Genomic DNA, 8,268 nt, shown 5'->3' on the forward strand with positions numbered 1-8,268 from the left:
CTGGTCAAGGCGCTCTATGGGCTGAAGCAGGCTCCTCGTGCTTGGCATGCCAGGTTGGGCTCGGTTCTTCGGTCCCTGGGATTTGTTCCTTCCACTGCTGATACGTCACTCTTCCTTCTACATCGGCCTGAGGTGACGATGTATCTGCTGGTGTATGTTGATGATATTATTCTCATCAGCTCATCTGATGCTGTTGCTGATCGTCTCATCTCCTCCTTGAGTGGTGATTTTACGGTGAAGGATTTAGGCACATTGCATTACTTCCTTGGCTTGGAAGTCTCTCGTTCTCCTGCTGGTTTGACACTCACCCAACATAAGTACTCCATGGATTTGCTGCGCAAGGCAGGTATGCTACAGTGTAAACATGCCATGACTCCTATGTCTGCTACTGATCGTTTGTCTGCATTTGATGGAGATCCTCTCACTTCGGATGACTCTACTGAGTATCGCAGTATTGTTGGTGGTCTGCAGTATCTGACCATCACTCGGCCTGACATCTCCTACGCAATCAATCGTGTTTGTCAGTTTCTTCATGCTCCTCAGACTACTCACTGGACAGCGGTGAAGCGTATTCTTCGTTATGTACGCCTCACTGCCGCATATGGTTTACTTCTTCAGCCAGCGCCGTCTTTTGCACTTTCAGCTTTTTCAGACGCAGACTGGGCTGGTAATCCAGATGACAGGCGATCCACGGGGGGACATGCTGTCTTCTTTGGTCCTAATTTGATCGCCTAGGCTGCTCGTAAATAAGCTACGGTGTCCAGGAGTAGCACTGAGGCTGAATACAAGGCAGTTGCCAATGCTACAGCTGAGATCATATGGGTACAGTCCTTGTTGAGAGAGTTGGGAGTTCCTCAACCCCAGTCACCTGTCCTTTGGTGTGACAACATTGGTGCGACATATCTATCGTCTAACCCGGTGTTTCATGCTCGGACCAAACACATTGAAGTTGATTATCACTTTGTGCGGGAACGTGTTGCACAGAAGCTACTTTCTATCAAGTTTATCTCTTCTAAAGATCAACTTGCTGACATCTTCACGAAGCCTCTACCACAACCTCAGTTTGTAGGCTGTAGGCGCAATCTTAACGTATTTTGTACCTCAGGGCATAGTTAAGATTGAGGGAGGGTGTTAGACTGTATTTATACGTAGCCTCTGTATAGGTCTTGTATATTGTATCGTACACCTCATGTACTCCTTATATATATGAGATAGCCACACCCCTTTATGGGTGTCGTGCAGTTTCCCAAAACCTTCTGTTTAACACATCATACCAATCACAATCACGTGGGGCGGCTCATGTGACCATTACATTGAAGCATATAAGAGAGGAAGAGAGAGAGCATGTGAATTTGAATTAAAAACGGGAACTTGAGGAACATGTTTCGACAAATGTGAGACCTTGCGAGAAAACAGAGACACATGGAAAGGAGAGGCAACCCTAACTACCCCTCATGTCGAGGAAAGAGATTACAGCATTGGCATCACCCTGCGTCTTGTCTTAAGACTTTGCGAGAAAACAGACTTGTGAAATTTTGGCCCTCCACCATGCCATATTTATAATAGGGGGGGGGGGGGGGGGGGGGAGCGCAAGTCAGTGGTGGGCCACTTGCGAGCCTGCTACTGAATGTGCCACAACGTGGTGCCCTCTATTTTCAATTACGGTCCATCGGATTGGACCATTTTCAGTAACGGGTTGTGAGATTCCCGCTACTGAAGCACTTTTGTGTATTGCCATTATAAATCATTTTTGTCATAGTACCAGGATGTTTTAAAAGACGCTTTAGCATTCTTTTGTCTTTTCCATTGGCCGCATGCCACTAAAGTACAGAAGTTTGTGATTACCATACAGTTATCCTTGTCCTGAGTCCTGACCCGTACAAATTCTAAATTTCCTTTTTTTTCCCGAGGAGATGCAGAATCTGAAAATTGTTTTAGTAGAGAGGGACGGTGTTGTTCTATGCTTATTAGCATGGTGGAATACAAATCCATTGTCAGCGCGGAACCTATTTTTCGTTTATGATGGAGCCACTAGATTGATAGAACATGGCATATAAGATAATTAAAATGTTTAAAAACATATTTTTCGATAAAGGGCTTTTCATTGAATTGAAATGTCGAGTTGATACAACCGCATCAAAGATCACCCGGCCTCTGCATAGCTAGATGCACACAGCCAAAGTTACAAAGTACTAGAAGCCAAAATAAAAAGGCAAAAAACGCCAGCAGTAGCGAAAAAAGATAAAAGAGGCCTAAGGTGATGCCGGTCCAATCCGAAGGTCACACCGCCATCCATGGGGGTAAAAAATGTCCCTGGCCAAGCACTCCAACCGGGTAGAAGCCATCATAAAAAAGTCTCTGTCCTCCGGCCTCTGCAGGATAGACCACATACGGAGCCATCGCGAGCATATATGAATTACCTGCATAGGAGATGAAACACTTTTATGATTAAAAACAATATCATTCCTGGTGAGCCACAACACCCAACATAAGGCAGCTGCCCCCGCAAGAATGTGCTTAGACAATTGTTTATCTATTCCCCTCAACCAATTGCCGAACATATTCCGTACGCTGCGTGGAGGATATAGATTCGAAGCAATTTGGACTATTGCCCATATCGATCTAGCAAACTTGCAATCAAAAAATAGGTGTTTAATGGATTCATTATGATTGCAGAAAACACATTTTTTGCAGCCTTGCCAGTTTCTCGAGCTAGATTGTCCCTAGTTAAGATAACTCCTTTGTTGAGAAACCATAGGAAAATTTTCACTTTTAGAGGAATCTTAGGCTTCCACAATTTTCTATTATCAGATGGAACCTCGTTATGAACCAATGAATCATACATGGATTTAACCGAAAATCTTCCATTCAGATGCAGGTTCCATTTAAAGATGTCCGATTCAGCCGACAGTTGGACAGCTCCCAAACAAGTCAGCAAATTGTTCCATACAGTCAGACGAGGTCCAGAAATCGTTCTGCGAAAAGAAATATCCGGGTGTTCTTTTCCCAATACCTGCTTAATCGTGACAAACTTATGTCTAACTATCCGATATAAGCTTGGGTATTGCACATTTAGAGGAGTAGTCCCGAGCCAGGTGTCTTCCCAGAATCGAATCTGGGAGCCGTCCCTAACCGAGAAAGTGCCAAATTGGAAAAGAATTCTTTAGCTTTCATAACGTCACTCCAAAAATGAGAGTCACCTGGTTTCCAGTAGACATGGGAGATTGCTTTGGACCCAACGTATTTATTACGAATGATCTCCTGCCAAACACCATCCTCAGTGAGTAATCTGTATACCCATTTGCTGAGCAATGCAATGTTTTTGATCTCAAGATCCTGGATTTCGAGTCCCCCTTGGCTTTTAGGACGACATAATATATTCCACCTAGCCAAGCGATATTTCTTTTTTTCATTGTCAGTCTGCCAAAAAAACCTTGATCTAAAATAATCAAGTCGTTGGAGAACACCTTTTGGCAGATGAAAAAAAGATAGCATGTAAAGGACCATGTTGGTAAGAACCGAGTTGATCAAAACTAGTCGGCCCCCATAGGACAAGAGTTTGGCCTTCCAGCTCGCCAACCGTTTCTCCAGTCTCTCTTCAACATGTTTCCATTCAGCGATTGTCAAACGCCGATAATGAATAGGAATACCTAGATATCGAATCGGAAATTGGCCTAGTTGGCATCCAAATATATCAGCATATTCTTGTGAAGTTTCTGCGGCTTCGCCAAAGCAGAAAAGTTCACTCTTATGAAAGTTTATCTTAAGGCCAGAAAGATCCTCAAAAGCACATAATAACAATTTGAGGTTTCTGGCCTTTTCTAGGTTGTGATTCAAAAACAAAATGGTGCCATCCGCATACTGTAAGATTGACAGGCCTCCTTCTACTAGATGAGGAATGACCCCGGTGATTTGACCAGCTAGCTTGGCCCTCTCAATGAGAGTAACTAGCATATCAGCCACGATGTTGAAAAGGATAGGTGATGCGGGGTCGCCTTGACGTAGCCCCTTCCTAGTCTGGAAATAATTGCCTATGTCATCGTTCACCTTGATAGCTACGCTACCTCCAGACACAAAGTTCTCAACCCATCGGCACCAAGTATCGGAAAACCCTTTCATACGAAGAGTTTGAAGCAAAAAAGGCCACTTCACCTTATCATAAGCTTTCTCAAAGTCAATCTTAAAGATGACCCCATTCAACTTTTTACGGTGGAGCTCATGAACAGTTTCATGTAGGACAGCAACACCGTCTAAGATGTTCCGTCCTTGCATGAAAGCTGTTTGTGTTGGTTTGACTACATGGGCTGCGACCCCATTCAGGCGGTTAGTCGCGACCTTGGTGAAAATTTTGAAGCTCACGTTTAATAAGCAAATCGGTCTATATTGTTGAATCCGATTGGCATCCTTTATCTTTGGTAAAAGGATAATTTCACCAAAATTGAGTCTGGAGATGTCTAGTCTATGAGCATGCAGTTCATTAAACAATTGAACCAGGTCAGACTTTAACATATCCCAAAAAAATTGATAAAACTCCACCGGAAAACCATCCGGTCCCGGAGATTTGTTGTGTTGCATTTGAAAAATCGCAGTCCGTATTTCCTCCTCAGTGAAAGCAGAGGTTAGGAATTCATTTTCCGCAGCGGAAACCTGCTGGATGTCATGACAAATAGACTCATCCATCTCCAGCGTAGTTTCCAAGGAAGGACCAAACAAGTCTTTATAGTATTTTGTAATAAAGTCCTTGAGCGGAGCGTCCCCCTCAATGCGACCCTCATCCTGATCAAGGGTGAATATTCGTTTCTTTCTATGTCTGCCATTGGCTAACATTTGAAAGTACTTCGTGTTATCATCCCCAAGTACCAACGAGTCGCTCTTGCACCGTTGGTACCATTTGATTTCCTCTTCGCGTAAGAGACGGGCTAGCTACTCATTGAGATGACTTTTTTGCTCAATCTCAGCCACAGATAGAAGCCTCACCTCCGCGATCTTATCTAAGGAGTCAATCATGACATATAGTCGCAACTTCTCTTTCTTATAAATCCCAGCGGTGTGTTTAGCCCATCCGCGGAGGAATTGGCGCAACGCACGAATGCGATTATTCCAACGTTGAATTGGTGTATCACCCCGTGTTGGGCGTTGCCACACCTTTTTAACCAATTCAGGGAAGCCCTCTCTAGTGAGCTACCCCAGTTCAAATTTAAACTGATGGCGGTTCGAAGTGGGTGCTGCTTGACCAAAATCAGTAAGCAATGGAGCATGATCCGATATTTAAATTCCCAGTCTGTGGTAACTAGCACCCGATCAAGTTTTTCGAATGTCGGGATAGATCTATTATTGGCCCAGGTAAATTGGCGCCCCGAGAGAGAGAGTTCCCGCAAATCAAGACTGTCAATGACGGCATTAAAAAGAAACGGCCATCGAGTGTCGAACCTATCATTGTTTTTATCCTGTTGGTATCGCAAAATATTGAAGTCCCCCCCAAGTAGCATGGGGTGAGGATTTTCTCTGCAGGTATTAACAAGTTCTTTGAGGAAAGCCGCTTTAAATTCATCTTGAGCAGCACCATATACGGCAACCAAACTCCAAATGAAATTATCGGACTTGTTTCTAAGGTGGAATTTAATATGATACTCCCCCTTTGAAGTTGAAAGAAGTTCCAAGTAAGTGGAGTGTATTCCTAAAAGAATACCTCCGGACCTCCCTGAAGGCGGCAGGATATGCCATTCGTAATCTTTGCCACATGAAAAATGGTCCAAATCACGCGTTGGAAAGTCACGCTTACTACACTCAGAGATTGCCACGAAGTCGAGGGCATGATCCCTAACACAATCGGAAATATGTTTGTACTTAGCCAAGTCACCAAGACCTCTGCTATTCCAAAACATTCCTTTCATGGAGAAACTTTATTACGTTTGGATACTTTGGTCTTCTTCTTAGGGCGACCCTTTTTACTACCAGAGTTAGACTTGTTCTTACGTACCGATGCAACGAGCTCACAAAGCATCGTATCACGCATGGTATCTTCAAAGTCTACCTCTGTAGTATCATTGACCAGATGAGAAAGAAGTCTGCCTTCATGGTTGGCATCGGACTCCTCATCCTCCTCATCTGATACTAGTGGATCCGCCGTTAGAAGCGTTCTAGGAGCAACCGTAAGCCGGTCGAACTCCATTTGCTTAAGAGCTTTAACCGAGAAATCAACTACTGCATCATTTCTACCTAATGAAATACCAAGGCTAGCAATATTTGAAGACATTTTGGCTTTATCAAAAGATAGAAAAGATTTGCAAGGAGACGTACCATCAAAGTCGAGGTTCCGCGATGTCGTTCTATGCATGGCCCTCTGCATGGAATCCTCATCAGTGGCAGAGGTGTTGGGGAACGTAGCAGAAATTCAAAAATTTTCCTACGTAACACCAAGATCTATCTATGGAGAGACCAGCAACGAGTAGAAAGGGGAGGAGAGTTTGCATCTACATACCCTTGTAGATCGCTAAGCGGAAGCGTTCAAGTGAACGGGGTTGATGGAGTCGTACTCGTCGTGATTCAGATCACCGATGATCAAGTGCCGAACGGACGGCACCTCCGCGTTCAACACACGTACAACCCGGTGACGTCTCCCACGCCTTGATCCAGCAAGGAGAGAGGGAGAGGTTGAGGAAGACTCCATCCAACAGCAGCACAACGGCGTGGTGGTGGTGGAGGAGCGTGGCAATCCCGCAGGGCTTCGCCGAGCACCTACGGGAGAGGAGATGTGTCACGGGAGGGAGAGGGAGGCAACCAAAGGCCTTAGGTATGATTGCTCCTCCTTTTCCCCACTATATATAGGGCCAAGGGAGAGGGGGAGGGCGCAGCCTTGCCCCCTCCTCCAAGGAAGGGGTGCGGCTAAGGATGGGGAGGAGTCCATCCTCCCCAAGGCACCTCGGAGGTGCCTTCCCCCTTGAGGACTCTTCCCTTCCCAAGTTTCCTTGCGCATGGGCCTCTTGGGGCTGGTGCCCTTGGCCCATGTAGGCCAAGGCGCACCCCCTACAGCCCATGTGGCCCCCCGGGGCAGGTGGCCCCACCCGGTGGGCCCTCGGGACCCTTCCGGTGGTCCCGGTACAATACCGATAACCCCGAAACTTGTCCCGATGGCCGAAACAGGACTTCCTATATATAAATCTTTACCTCCGGACCATTCCGGAACTCCTCGTGACGTCCGAGATCTCATCCGGGACTCCGAACAACATTCGGTAACCACATACAAGCTTCCTTTATAACCCTAGCGTCATCGAACCTTAAGTGTGTAGACCCTACGGGTTCGGGAGACATGCAGACATGACCGAGACGTTCTCCGGTCAATAACCAACAGCGGGATCTGGATACCCATGTTGGCTCCCACATGTTCCACGATGATCTCATCGGATGAACCACGATGTCAAGGACTTAATCAATCCCGTATTCAATTCCCTTTGTCTAGCGGTATTTTACTTGCCCGAGATTCGATCGTCGGTATACCGATACCTTGTTCAATCTCGTTACCGGCAAGTCACTTTACTCGTTCTGTAACACATCATCCCGTGATCAACTCCTTGGTCACATTGCGCATATGATGATGTCCTACCGAGTGGGCCCAGAGATACCTCTCCGTTTACACGGAGTGACAAATCCCAGTCTCGATTCGTGCCAACCCAACAGACACTTTCGGAGATACCTGTAATGCACCTTTACAGCCACCCAGTTACGTTGTGACGTTTGGTACACCCAAAGCATTCCTACGGTATCCGGGAGTTGCACAATCTCATGGTCTAAGGAAAAGATACTTGACATTGGCAAAGCTCTAGCAAATGAACTACACGATCTTTTGTGCTAGTCTTAGGATTGGGTCTTGTCCATCACATCATTCTCCTAATGATGTGATCCCGTTATCAACGACATCCAATGTCCATAGCCAGGAAACCATGACTGTCTGTTGATCACAACGAGCTAGTCAACTAGAGGCTCACTAGGGACATATTGTGGTCTATGTATTCACACGTGTATTACGATTTCCGGATAATACAGTTATAGCATGAATAAAAGACAATTATCATGAACAAGGAAATATAATAATAATACTTTTATTATTGCCTCTAGGGCATATTTCCAACAGTCTCCCACTTGCACTAGAGTCAATAATCTAGTTCACATCGCCATGTGATTAACACTCACAAGTCACATCGCCATGTGACTAATACCCAAGAGTTTACTAGAGTCATTAGTCTAGTTCACATCACTATGTGATTAACA

This window comes from Triticum aestivum, chromosome 6A (genome assembly GCF_018294505.1).
Source record: "Triticum aestivum cultivar Chinese Spring chromosome 6A, IWGSC CS RefSeq v2.1, whole genome shotgun sequence".
NCBI lineage: Eukaryota > Viridiplantae > Streptophyta > Magnoliopsida > Poales > Poaceae > Triticum > Triticum aestivum.